Below are 14760 nucleotides of genomic sequence, written 5' to 3'. Positions count from 1 at the left end.
CCATGAGAAACAAGATTCTTTGGTCTGATGAAAGAGACCTGAAAATAGCTGTGTGCCAAGCTTGTAAAGTCATACACAAGAATGCTCGAAGGCTGTAATCGCTACCAAAGGCGCTTCAACAAAGTACAGAGTTAAAGGGTCTGAATACTTTTGTAAATGTGATATTTKAGTTTTTTTTTAATACATTTGCAAAAATGTATAAAAAAACTGTTTTTGCTTTGTCATTATGGGGTATTGTGTGTAGATTGTTGAGGGGAAAAAAGATTTAATACATTTTAGAATAAGACTGGACATAACAAAATGTGGAACAGGTCCAGTGGTCTGAATACTTTACGAATGCATTGTAGATTTGATTTGTAACCATTGGGGAAATGTGTGTTTATGTGTTATGCACGGTTCAATCAGAGGATGTTAGGTAACCATCTCTGATACATCTGATACATGTGTTTCTGCTAAATGAGTTGAGGGTGCATCTGGTAACCTTTTTATCAAAATTCTCTTTACTAAGCCCTTTACAGGATGTCTGTGTAATATCTCTTCCAGACCATAGTAACAGATTGTACAGTAACTGCCTCTGTTGTGTTAAAACCATATCACCAACGCGGATATGGTTATCCATTTGTTCTCTTCAAAGCATTTTCCTGGGGCGTCTGCCTGCTTCTAACATAATTTCATAAGCTACGCATATAGCCTGAACTCACAGCAGCCAATCAGTTAACAGCGTGGGTGTCCCACCGTTGCTTAGTTACTGCTGATGTGCCTCAATTCTATCAGTTGGCAGAGCTGCAGGTGTTGGGAAGAGAGGCAATAAGAAATCATCATAGAAGGCAGAGGGGACCAATGATCCAGTGACACCATTTCCCAGTCCACTATGCAGGGAAAAGGAAACGCCACTTAGCAGTCAAGGAGAGTGGAGTGGTGTGAGAGAAACCATGGGTAAAGATTGAACCTCCCTTTATTGAACCTGCTTCAAACCTGCCTTGAACCTGCCTCGAACCTGCCTGACTGTAGTACCACATCACATGAACATTTAAAGTTTAGCACAAGCCTCTGCTTTGGTGATCTCTGAATGTTTTAATATATGGTCCAATATCCCTATAGCTCTGTCTTCCCTATAGCTCTGTTCTGTCTGTGTGCACGCTGTTGTGCACCTTTTTAAATGTTTTTAAATGGGTTTATAGTAAAGACATGTAATTTAACTGCAGAAATGTATTACCTTTTAATAATGTGCCATGAACACAACCAGTCATGATGTTGTCATCTGATTGTGAAACAAATCACTTCAAAAAGTAGGTTACCTTAGCACGTTCATCCCCAAAAATTCCAGCGTCTGAACAGCGCACTGTGGACCTGTCAACTTTCCTCAAATTCGCAAGTGGCTGAAACGACTGTATCTCAGCATCCGAGTGAGCGAAACCGCGCCCCTCTGTCTTACTACAGTGTATAGTATGTAGCCCATGTACAGTATCTGATGCTGTAAAAGTGTATGCCGTACTCTTTTTGGCCTGACAGCATTAGATACATGGGCTACACATACCTCTGCCTCTGTGTTGACGACGATGGCAGTATTGTAAGCAGCAACTGTCTTTTTACTAAAGAAATGCATTCATTTAGATAATTTTTCTGTTAAAATTAAATATTCTTTATTTTTCTTTTCTCTGCCACGCTCTGAAAAGCCTCAATGCTGCAGCTTAATTTCAATGAATGTCACGTTTGCGATCATATCACGTGAAACAATGCACAGGAACGCTGTCAGGGTGGAATAGTTCATCGAGCAGATCAAAACAATTATTAAATTATGCCCAGCTCACAAGGCCCCTTGATGATGTGAGACCTGAGGCAATTGCCTCTTTTACCTAATGGTAAGTCCGCCACTGCATACATGCGTACTCTTAGGCACGCCTATTAATTTGGTGGGTGCTTATATGGCTGCGTTTACACAGGCAGCCAAATTCTGATTTATTTTTTCCACTAATTGGTCTTTCGACCAATCACATCAGATCTTTTCACATCAGATGTTTTTCAGAGCTGATCTGATTGGTCAAAAGACCAATTAATGAAAGAAATATCAGAATTGGGCTGCCTGTGTAAACGCAGCTAATGTGTCCTATTTCACACATGTGCACGTGCAAATTAATTGGAAATGTGTGTATTAATTGGAAATGTGCTACATTATAAAGTGGATAAAACAAATTTCATCAATAGTGTAATAACTTAAACCAATAATGTAATAACAACCTAAAATCACTCTCTTTCTTTAATGGCATGCATATTAAGTTGATGAACACCTTGCATTTGCCTCCATTACCACAATAGACTAGCATTTGAATAAGAAGTTGTCTTGTGTAGATTTAACAAACTTTTCGGACTCTGTATTATCTGTAATATCTAAGTGTGTCGAAATTCCCTCTTTATTTCTGCTGGAAAACATGAGTATGGGACCTTCAACATTAACCCACTGGTTTAATGAACTATCCAGTTACATTCCCTTAGTAAGATCAATTAAATAATATCTATAGGGGCACAGGGTGAGACCCAGATGCAGACACGGGAGGCAGATGGTTAGAGTCTCTGATATTTATTAGTATCCAAGGGGCAGGCAAGAGAATGGTCGTGGACAGGCAAAAGATCATAACAAGGTCAGAGTGTAGGAGGTACAYAGTGGCAGGCAGGCTCGAGGTCAGGGCAGGCAGTATGGTCAGGCAGACGGGATCAGAGTCAAGGGTCYAAACCGGGAGGACTAGCAAAAAACAGAGAAAAGGAAAAAACAGGAGCACGGAGTAACACGCTGGTTGACTTGACAAAAAAAGACYAACTGGCACAGTCAGACAGAAAACACAGGTATAAATACCCAGGGGATAATGGGGTAGATGGGTGACACCTGGAGGGGGTGGAGACAAGCACAAGGACAGGTGAAACCGATCAGGATGTGACAAATATCAATAAAAGATAACAAGTAATATCAATTAAAATATTTGTTCCACAAATCAAAACCTGATGGAAAAAATGAATGAATAAGAATTTTTAGATAATGCAAAACCAATTACCTAATGATGCCTGTGAGTAAGTTGGAGTACGTGCCAGCATCCAGAAGGAGTAACAATTGTTGAAAATGTCTTGAATTGTTTCAAAGGCTTTTGTGCCTTAACAGTAGCATTAAACAGCATCTTAGGAGGTGAAGCATTTGTTGAAGTCAAGTTTAGAGCTAGGATGTAGGAATATGATTGGGTGTTTAGTCATTACTGAAGCAGGACACTCTATATTCAAGAAAATAAAAAATGAGAGTGTGAGAATTTGAGAATGAGAATTTAGTTGTTAGTAAGTCTTTTTTGGGGTTGTTTTTACACCATTGGTTAAAGTTATAGCTAATACACTTCATGATTTTTTTTACCCACTTCATAATGTAATAATCAACGCATTATGTAATAAATATTACATTATGCACAAAAGTGTTATTATGTTATGCYTTCAGGATATTCATCACATTATTGGCAATTTATTACATTACAAATGAAAAAGTTGTTACTATTAGTAGCTATTAAATTATTGTAAGTTATTACATTATTAGTTGCTACATAGCCTCAGAGATGTGGGGTCACGGCCAGGGTCTGCCGTTATCAACAGCGACCCTGAAGCAGTTAGGGTTAATGGCCGTGCTCAAGGGCACATTGACAATGTTGGGGAAGCTACTCTGAACATATACCCTTAAGAAAAATATAGTTTACTTAACTTTGAAAAAGTAGTTCACTACAGTCAGACTACTTCATGAAAAATTATTATATAAACTACAAATTGCAAGAACACAGTTGTCACGTGCATCAAATCAAAGTTACGCAGTGATGCAGAATTCATACCCAGCAAAGGGTTAAGAAAGGGAGGAGGATGTAGGACGGCTTGAAGTCAATAAAAAATGAGAGGGAGAGAGAGGGAGAGGGAGAGCACAACATCTATACYATTAATGCATGCCAAAAAATAAGGACAGTTTCAACAGCTAGCGTATTGCCTCTCTCCATCCCTACCCCTCTTACAATATCTGTATTTTCTTCCTCCTCCGCTCTGAGCGTTCGGCTGAGTGGTTGCACTGCCGGTCATTCTGCTGCTCTCATCTCTGAATGCACCGGGGATGATGGTGTAAATGAGTGTAGGCCTAGGCTACTTGAGGACTCCGTAAGGACTGCCTGACAGCAGGAGAGAGGTAAAGAGACAGCGAGAGAGGCAGTAAGGTACTCAGTGAAGACTGCCTGAGAGAGATAGAGGGAAGAAGTGTGGGTGAGGCAATAAGAGAGGCGGGATGATGAGTGTAAACAACAGCGGGATGAGGACCGGCCAAGACACAGCACCCAACGGCACAGAAAGAGCAACCTGGGAAAGAACCAACACTATGTCTAACCCATCCACCCCCACCAAGCATCTCAAATCGGTGAGTATCAACGTGTCATGACATGAGGAGAAAAATAATGAGAATCTCTCTCTCACACATACTTTCTCTATCTCTGTCTGTATTGTGAGGAGTTTGCATGGCTTGCTTTAGTGGGAACAACTATTTAATATGCTAAGGGTGCATGTTCAATGTTATGTATCTGTTACCTGTCAATTAGTTCATTGAATGTAGGCTACTGTATATCCTTTCATGTGGCAATTACACTGACATTCAAGGAATCAGATCCTTCATTTACATTTTTTTGTTTGTTAGATAATAGATAAGGCTTTCGTAACGCATTTGCGCAACTGTAGAAGAGAGTCCATCTGTTAACATGTCTGTCTGTAATGGCACAAGTAGCCTACAGTCACCTGCTGCGCTGAGTGATAGAAGACAGACACTCCTAACCTTATCTATGAGCCTGCCTGGGGGTGATGAGGGGAGTTGTTTCAAGCAGCCTAACTGGCCAAATGATCAAATATTTCTCCATGTCCAATGGTTTGAAAGAGTCTATTGGTAGTAGAATTGAACTCTACATTTTGTCATAAAAGTGTACAAAAATAAGACAATTCTGTCTCTTTGAAGGGTCTGAGGGATCTGTTGGTGGGGTCAGTGTTGCTTACTGTATGCCCGCTGTCAATGGAACAGGATGACGTCTTTACAGACAGACACATTATGACAACATCAAACGGGTCAACAAGGCACTGAATAATAATTGAGTCAGTTGTTCAGCGTCGCAGACAGCACTCTAACAGGGTACCAGCAACACTGGCGATAAATATCTAACCTGCCAAATTTCGGAAAGGACAATGCAGCGAAACAATACCACTCCCACCACATGCAAGGGGCAGGGAGGGATCTTCTTCGTAAGTTAACTTATTTGTTATCTCAAAAATCATTCAAAACTTTAACTACACAATCTGCTTTCAGCCTTCTTGATATGACGAAAGCTTTACTATTTTATCTCAGCGAAGTTGTCATAGGCTAGTAAGTTGATTGATTATATGACAGATTATATCAGGTTACCACTTTTCTCTATCTGTCTTCAAGACTGAGTTTTATAGCAGAGACCTGTCACAAAGCTATTTGAAGTTGAAATAATTGCAATATGCCTTATTGACTATAAAAGGTACGCTTACAGATTTGCCAGTGTAACGTTCGTCGTATGGAGGAAGAGAGGAGGACCAAGGCGCAGCGTGAAAAGTATCCATTTTAATAMAATACGTATAAACAAACAAACAAAATAACGATAAACGAGAATAACACGAAACGAAACAGTTCTGTCTGGTGCAGACACACAAAGACTGAAAATAACCACCCACAAAACCCAACACAAAATAGGCTACCTAAATATGGTTCCCAATCAGAGACAATGACTAACACCTGCCTCTGATTGAGAACCATATCAGGCCAAACACAGAAATAGAAAAACATAGATAAACAAACATAGACTGCCCACCCCAACTCACGCCCTGACCATACTAAATAAAGACAAAAACAAAGGAAATAAAGGTCAGAACGTTACAGCCAGAGACAATTATTTTTTTAACTGTTTAAAAAAACAAGGCACAGAAATGTTAAACTGGTGCAATACTAACACATCGATAAAACTTATTTTAGTGTTCAAATAATCTAAATGGAGAGAGAAAATCAAGAACCAAAAAATCAAGAAGTGGTATTTTACTATGGTTTGAACCGCTAGACAGGCACTCAAAGGGTTAACAAGTGGCCGCCAATCTAAAATGTAGCTCTGCTTCATGTGTTATCAGTCTGGCTGGGGAATGTATGTAGTCATGTCACACTGTCACCTCAGCTCTTGTCACACAGCTCTCTCACTGTGCCTGGTCTGAAACCAGTGGGGGGTGACCGACCAGCATTTTATAGTTGGACCTACCCATGAAATTAGTCTGTAATGTGCTCTTCAAAGCTGCTTTGTACATTTATTTTGACAGTAAAATAGCTCTCTCAAGCCCACCACCCTAGCCTTTGCCAGTGGTTGAGATAAACCTACATGATATGTAAATACAGTAGGTTATATCCTCGTAAACATGGTTGGTTCAACCACTGAGGCATCTTCTTTACTGTGAAACATGATTCAGTCGAAACTGAGCAAGCCAATATTGTCAAAGAGAACAAAATGTGATTAGACTGCCAAGTACATTTCCGCCTCCTCATTCCAAGTGTGTCCCTTAGTTTATTCTCACAGTTTTCATGTTGCTCATATGAAATACCTTTGAATCAGCTGCTGCACAGTATATCACTTTGAGAATGTCTACCACTCAGCTATATAACAAGAAGAGCTCTTCAACACCAGTAGACCTTTTGGCTCCCTCTGGCGCCACATTACCCTGTTCCTCCATCATCACCACCGAGGATGTCTCAGACTGCACATTACCCTGTTCCTCCATCATCACCACCGAGGATGTCTCAGACTGCACATTACCCTGTTCCTCCATCATCACTACCGAGGATGTCTTCAGACTGCACATTACCCTGTTCCTCCATCATCACCCCCGAGGATGTCTCAGACTGCACATTACCCTGTTCTCCATCATCACCACCGAGGATGTCTCAGACTGCACATTACCCTGTTCCTCCATCACCACTACCGAGGATGTCTCAGACTGCACATTACCCTGTTCCTCCATCATCACCACCGAGGATGTCTCAGACTGCACATTACCCTGTTCCTCCATCATCACTACCGAGGATGTCTCAGACTGCACATTACCCTGTTCCTCCATCATCACCACCGGGATGTCTCAGACTGCACATTACCCTGTTCCTCCATCATCACTACCGAGGATGTCCTCAGACTGCACATTACCCTGTTCCTCCATCATCACTACCGAGGATGTCTCAGACTGCACATTACCCTGTTCCTCCATCATCACTACCGAGGATGTCTCAGACTGGCAGCCAGACTGATCCAAAAGGCTTCTTACTCCACAATGTGACTTGTGTGTGTGTGTGTTTTGGAGTATTTGTGTGTGTTAACCCGTGTGTTGTATTGTGTGCTCGGGGTGTGTTTCAAGTATGTTCAAGCTTTGTGTCCCTCATCCAACAGCCTAAGCCTCAGAATGCATCACCATTGCGGTGTCATCGGGGTCCTCTTCAACATGGATAAGGAGCAGCACGATCTACGAACAGAAGGCATGGAGGACTACCCTCAAGTACCAGATAGAACACGAGACAGAGCCCTTCGACCCTGGTCCTGCTTTTCCTTTCGTTAAGGTCAGGGAAATGAAGACAGACAGACAGACAGACACACACACACACACACAACACACACACACACACACACACACACACACACACACACACACACACACACACACACACAACACACACACACACACACACACACACACACACACACACAACAACACACACACACACACACACACACACACACACACACAACACACACACACACACACACACACAAACACACACACACAGAGAGAGATTGGTGGTCATGTTCATCAATGTGAATGATGTATGTTGAATGAAAGATTATATGTTAAGAGCTTCTGTTTGATGTGACCCCAGGCTCTGGAGGCAGTGAATACTCGGCTGAGGGAGCTATACCCTGAGAGTGAGGAGCTCTTTGACGTTGTGCTCATGACCAACAACCACGCACACGTCGGCCTCCGACTCATCAACACCATCAACCACCACCGTGAGTGCCTAATCACACACACAGACACACACATGCATAAACACATGCACACATGGGCACCACCTGGCTATTGTGCTGTGAATGAGGACATCTTTCATTCAGATTCAGTGTGATGTCCTGAGTGTGGTCTAAGGGCCCGGGGCTGGGTTTCTACTAAGCTACTATATGGAATTGTTTTAAGATCGTCATATCAAGGATCATTTAGCTATTGGATTTTGAATTTTAGGACCCCTGTAGGTATAAAATATAAACATTTTTAAATGGGGGGTGAACATTGAATTTGGCCTTACTGTTATTAGCCCATAGCCCATAGCCCATGGCAATATTCATACATGGCAAAACAGATAGCCTACCTCTTTTTGCTTTATTTTTTGACTATGTTTTGTGTCTGTCCTATATCTGAGAGATATAAGAAAGTTCAGGAAATTATTATATATATTTTTTTACCCATATTTAACCCATTTCTTTTACGCTAAAGTCCTTCCATATATACTTCCATTCAGTCACACCTTTTAATGGTGGGGTCATATTATTATTATTATTATTATTACTATTAAACAGGCAGATTTTGATGGGGAGGTTTATATTATGCTAATTACATTTCCGCGCAGATATCGACTCTAGGGGGTTAAGGGCTCCAGGAGAGGAAGCTGTTCTGATGCACTGATGATGACGGTGCTCTGGGTGCTCCACACAGCTGGTTCTCCCCATTCCCACACAGCCTGTATGACCCTATGGCCCTGTGTCCCTCCTCAGGACACACGCCTGCTCAAAACATCACAGAATAACTTCAGCTGTGTGGGTCATTAAGTCTTTAAGCTCAAATGTGTGTGTGAGAGAGAGAGAGAAAGAGAGAGAGAGAGAGAGAGAGAGAGAGAGAGAGAGAGCAAGAAAGAGAGAGCAAGAGAGAGAGAGCAAGAGAGAGAGAGCAAGAGAGATAGATAGATAGATAGATAGATAGATAGATAGATAGATAGATAGATAGAGCAAGAGAGAGAGAGAGAGATAATTTAAGAGAATGAAAGAGAGAGAATGTAAGAGAATGAAAGAGAGAGAATGTAAGAGAATGAAAGAGAGAGTGAGGTCAAAGGCGAAATGTTGTTTAGTATGTTACATTCCCTTGTAAACTGTGGTTGTGTAGCATGTCATAGTGCTTTAATAAAATGACTTATAGATTACTATGAAATTAGGAAATAACTAGACACAGCTCTGGCCACTGGTTGGCCTAGGATGGTGTTGGGGAGATCACTCTCACGCTCCACACTCCACACGTCCTTTGAGATGAGGGGAGTTGGGAGATGTGGTTCTGGGCCCTGGGGGTGTGGGTAATGAGGGGTTCAGTCCTACCCTCACTAAAATAGTCTGGCCAAGTGGAAACATCTGTCCTGACTGAGCCACTTTCTCAGGCTCTTTCCATCCAGCTCACCCCTCAATCCACTATTTTCTCTCTTTACTCCTCTCTGGGCATTTTTCTCTCTTTGCATCTTTGGATCTCCCAAGCCATTGGTAACTGTTATCTCTTAATTACAGGCAGGAACCAGTACATTGACTCTATGTCCTTCTCTCTTTCCTCTGCAGGGCTGTTCATTGAGCGTTTCTGTATGACGGGTGGGAACAGTCCCATTGGGTACCTGAAGGCTTACCACACTAACCTGTACCTGTCTGCTGACCCCATGAAGGTCAGAGAGGCATTGGAGGAGGGTAAGTGGTCGAGAGCCAGACCTGGCGCCAGGATAAAGTAACTAAGGGGGCTGCTGAAATCAGGGAGGGGGCTACATTTTTGGGAGTTCTTGCATTGGAATTATATTGAATTCTGCTTATATAATCACACTATACCATAACAAACATAAAGTTCAAATGCTGAGACAATGCTGAGACGTTTAGATCGGCAATTACCCTATTACATAATAGCCTATGTAAATGCAACGTACACACAGCTGCCTTAGCAAAATAATGCAAACTAAATGCTGAAAGTAGTAGCCTAGTTATTCATGCATGCAAACAAAAATGCTGAATAGCAGTTTGGCTTAGAATATTGACACAATTGCGAATGCGAAAGAATGCGAACAGAACAGCGGTACTAAGTAGTAGGCCTAGTAAACAAAATATTAGATCGATAAAGGTGTGACACAATARATATTTAGGCTAGTTACATTAACAGTAAACATAAGGCGAAGGGAGATCCAAATAACCAAAACATAGCCTAGAACCTACTACAGTGAGATGCAGACATGCACAGCTGTCTTGCAACATAAATAGGCCTATACAGGCCCGCTTCAAAAAATAAAATAATCATGCCACTCCCTCACGAGTTCAGCAAGACGTTGTGATATGGCACAATACACTTCTGTGAATCAAATTCGACCCACGTAATCAACTTCTTCGGGATCGTTTTCTCTTCCACGGGACGGTTGAGCTAACGTAGGCTAATGCGATTAGCATGAGATTGTAAATAACAAGAACATTTCCCAGGACATAGACATATTGTAACATCTCTCGTCGGAAGGCATGGACCAAAGCGCAGCGTGGTAAGTGTTCATGATATTTTATTTCTCAAAAACACTCGAACAAAATAACAAAGTGAAAAACCGAAACAGTTCTGTCAGGTGCAGACACTAAACAGAAACTAACTCCCCACCAAACCCAACGGAAAAGGACAACTTATATATGATCCCCAATCAGAGACAACGATAGACAGCTGCCTCTGATTGGGAACCACACAAACATAGAAATAAAGAAACTAGAATGCCCACCCTAGTCACACCCTGGCCTAACCAAAATAGAGAATAAAAGCCTCTCTATGGCCAGGGCGTGACACATATCTAATATTGGCAGAAAGCTTAAATTCTTGTTAATCTAACTGCACTGTCCAATTTATAGTAGCTATTACAGTGAAAGAATACCATGCTATTGTTTGAGGAGAGTGCACAATTTTGAACATAAAGAGTTATTAATAAACAAATTAGGCATATTTGGGCAGTCTTGATACAACATTTTGAACAGAAATMAGTTCATTGGTTCATTGGATCAGTCTAAAACTTTGCACACACACTGCTGCCGTCCAGTGGCCAAAATGTATATTGCACCTGGGCTGGAATAATACATTATGGCCTTCCTCTTGCATTTCAAAGATGATGGTACAAAAAAATACTAAATAACAGTTTTTTTTCTTCTTTGTATTATCTTTTACCAGATCTATTGTGTGTAATTCTCCTACATTCCTTTCACATTTCCACAAACTTCAAAGTGTTTCCTTTCAAATGGTACCAGGAATATGCATATCCTTGCTTCAGGGCCTGAGCTACAGGCAGTTAGATTTGGGTTTGTCATTTCAGGCAAAAATTTAAAAAAAAAGGGACATCCTGCAATGTCAGCCTGCCATAAACACATCTCTAAAAAGTACAGTTCCATTTACAGCAATGAAAACCAATAGGCTACCAAGACAACCATAATAGAATGTAGCCTATTTATTTCTATGATGAAAATACCGATATGTAGCTATACCTAGAGGCGTCATTTGGGTTCTTGCATAGGAATTTTATAAAATTCTGCTGATATCACGGTATACCACAATAAACATAAAAGTTACAAAAATTATTTTGACCAAGAAGTGACAGGTTCAATGGCATGAAATCTCGCTGCGCTCTATCAACACCATGGAGAGCGCCCTACACCATAAAGCAAGATCTTGATAAAACTAACCAGCTAAATTGTTTCAATCTTAGCTACCTTTTCAAACGGGTTGCAGCTTCTTTGATGCTCTGAGGAACTTCCTGAGTAATCGATCATTCCATTCTCCCTGAAATCTTCTTGTAAGATCCCCCTCAAATGCCAGTTGGATTAGTTGAGTTTTCCTCGGGTGTAGCATGCTGCTTCTGTGCTGACTGAACACGTTTGTCAAGTGGAAAATGAGTTTTCTCATGTAGCTGTGGACGCCCCAAAAGTCAATCCATGTTTCAGTGCAATAAGCACGGCCGGCATAGCAGAGGCCCAGAGAATCTTGCAGGATATCAAGTAGGGTCAATTTGTCCTCACTAAAGTGGGCAATTTTCAGTCTCCAAAAACTGGCAATGTCCCGCTCAGTGGTTGCTAGTTTGTAACAAGGAACTCAATCGCCAACAAATACATGCGATTTCTTGTCAGCTGCCCATCATTAACAAGGGTTGACACCGATGCTCCCATAGCACCTCGAACTTGTTTTTCTTTCAACAGTGCATTACAAATGCTCTTTGCTTGAGGCATGCCTAGCAAATCCTTTGGCACTATCAATAGCATTCTTCCAGTTAGAATACCCAGCTTGGGTGAACCCAAGCCTGTCTCCTCAGCATTGGCCCAACACAAGACTTTCAAAGAGGAACAAAACTGCAGCATCTGCAGTAACCATGCAATATGTAACTTTTGGGCGACCTGACCAAATTCCACGATAGATCTGTCATTCTCATGTGAAAGAAAGTCTAAGAAAGCGGTAGATCTGTTTTATGTGCACTATTTCTATGCTTACCATTCTTAAGTTTCCTTCTGCATCTATTACTTTTGATTTTGTACACCAGCTTAAACTGCTGAAAAATAAAATATTTGTTGGTTATGGAAAATATATTTCACAGTGGGCTTAGTTGGATACAATGATTCTCTACACAATGACTGCTTGTTTGTCACATAAACTGAAATTAGGCAAACTATTCAAATTTTAACAACCAGGAAACGCCAGAGCATAGTTTAGTTAGTTGAGTTGAAGACACTGTTGATTGGACAAACCAGTCTTATCAATAGAACATTTGATTGTCTCGTAAAACTGTTATGTAGTTGTTAATACAGTAAAAAAAAGCTTACTGAACAATCATGTTGATAATCTCTCTCTCTCTCTCTCTCTCTCTCTCTCTGCTCTCTCTCTTCTCTCTCTCTCTCTCTCTCTCTCTCTCTCTCTCTCTCTCTCTCTCTCCTCTCTCTCTCTCTCTCTCTCTCTCTCTCTCTCTCTCTCTCTCTCTCTCTCTCTCTCCGCTCCTCTCTCTCTCTCTCTCTCTCTCTCTCTCTCTCTCTCTTCACTCCTCTCTCTCACCCTCACTCACTCACTCTCTCTCAGGGATTGCGGCAGCCACCATGTTTAACCCACCAGAGAAGAGAACAGAAGTGTCAGAGACTCAGCTGCGGTGGCCTTCGATGGGGACGCAGTGCTCTTTTCTGATGAGTCGGAGCGCATCTTTAAGGCCCATGGACTGGACAAGTTCTTTGAGCATGAGAAGGCACATGAGAACACGCTTCTTGACCATGTATGTCCGGTCCACGTTAAATTCTGTAACACATTCAAACACAATTGYATATGCAGCTAAATCTAAATAGTTAGTCAATTGARAAATCAATATCCCTCTGTACTTCATACGGATGGTGAAATGTAGTGTGAGCTGAAGTGGTTTAATGTCTCTGTAGATTTACTGTAGATTTTGTGACACATATTCAGTGTTAGGACCCATCGTGCAGCAACTCACTCTCTATCCTTTCCTCTCAGGGGCCACTGAAGGGGTTCCTGGAGTCTCTGGGGAAGCTGCAGAAGAAGTTTTATGCCAAGGGCCAGCGTATGGACTGCCCCATCCGCACCTACCTGGTGACGGCACGCAGCGCAGCCAGCTCAGGCACCCGGGCCCTGAAGACACTTCGATCCTGGGGACTGGACACCGACGAGGCCCTCTTCCTTGCTGGGGCCCCTAAGGGGCCTATGCTGGAGAAGATCCGGCCTCACATATTCTTTGACGATCAGATGTTCCATGTGGAAGGGGCTGCGGAGCTGGGGACTGTGGCGGCTCATGTGCCCTATGGRGTGGCTCAGAAACGGCCCCAGAAGAAGCCTYCTGAGGAGAACGCTAAAGACTCTAGTGCTGCCGCCAAGTAGTCTGTACCTCACCCTCTTCCCTATCCCTGTGACAGCAAGGGACAATAAAACAACATTGTGAATTTGAAGGAGACAGTGGTTCTGTAAGTCCTTTTCACTCCCCTCTTAGTTGTCTGGGTAGTGAAGCCCATAGTACATGACATAGTACATAGTACATAGTACATGACAATTGCAAGGGCACAGAGTGAGAGCATGCTGTTTTCACGCCTGCCATGTGATRGAGGATTCCTCACAAGAGGAGGCGCCAGTATACCTTAAAGAAAAGCTTCAAATATCYTCATGCTTGCAGTAATGTTAGTACACTATGCTATCTGTATCATAGCATTATAGGCCCAATAACATTTTCATCTAAAAATCAACCTAAACATATGCTACACAATATTTATAGAGTTTACAAATCTGTGACTTTTAGCAACAACATTAGATTTTATTGACGAGTGTGGCACTGCATTTGTGGCTGAGTCTGACCCCAGATGAACCGGTGTTTGTGTGCATATTTTGGTTCTGTGTTGGTAATCACTAGCTGCCACAGTCATAAACTTCTACAATTTATCTGATTTGAAATGAGATTTTAATCCTACCTTACTCTAACCACGCTGCTAAATTTATGCCTAACACATTGTGTTAGAATTTTTACAATTAGCCAATTTTGACTATAGCTGTGGAAACACTGTTGGGGGTTCAAAATATGAATTTCCATGACTGAAAAAAGTGGACAAGTAGCAGAGTATAGGCTACTTATTCTTCTTGGTTGTCATTTAGCCTCTCATTATA

At 41.8% G+C, this 14760-nt stretch overlaps 1 pseudogene; it reads left to right on the top strand.

Moving 5' to 3' along the window:
* Positions 1–3893: 3893 nt before the first annotated feature.
* On the top strand, positions 3894–14050 carry LOC111962958 (cytosolic 5'-nucleotidase 1A-like; annotated as a pseudogene).
* The last annotated feature ends 710 nt before the right edge of the window (positions 14051–14760 follow it).

The sequence above is a fragment of the Salvelinus sp. IW2-2015 genome, linkage group LG4q.2 (genome assembly GCF_002910315.2).
Source record: "Salvelinus sp. IW2-2015 linkage group LG4q.2, ASM291031v2, whole genome shotgun sequence".
Lineage (NCBI taxonomy): Eukaryota > Metazoa > Chordata > Actinopteri > Salmoniformes > Salmonidae > Salvelinus > Salvelinus sp. IW2-2015.
This window is presented reverse-complemented; position numbering and strand designations above follow the sequence as displayed.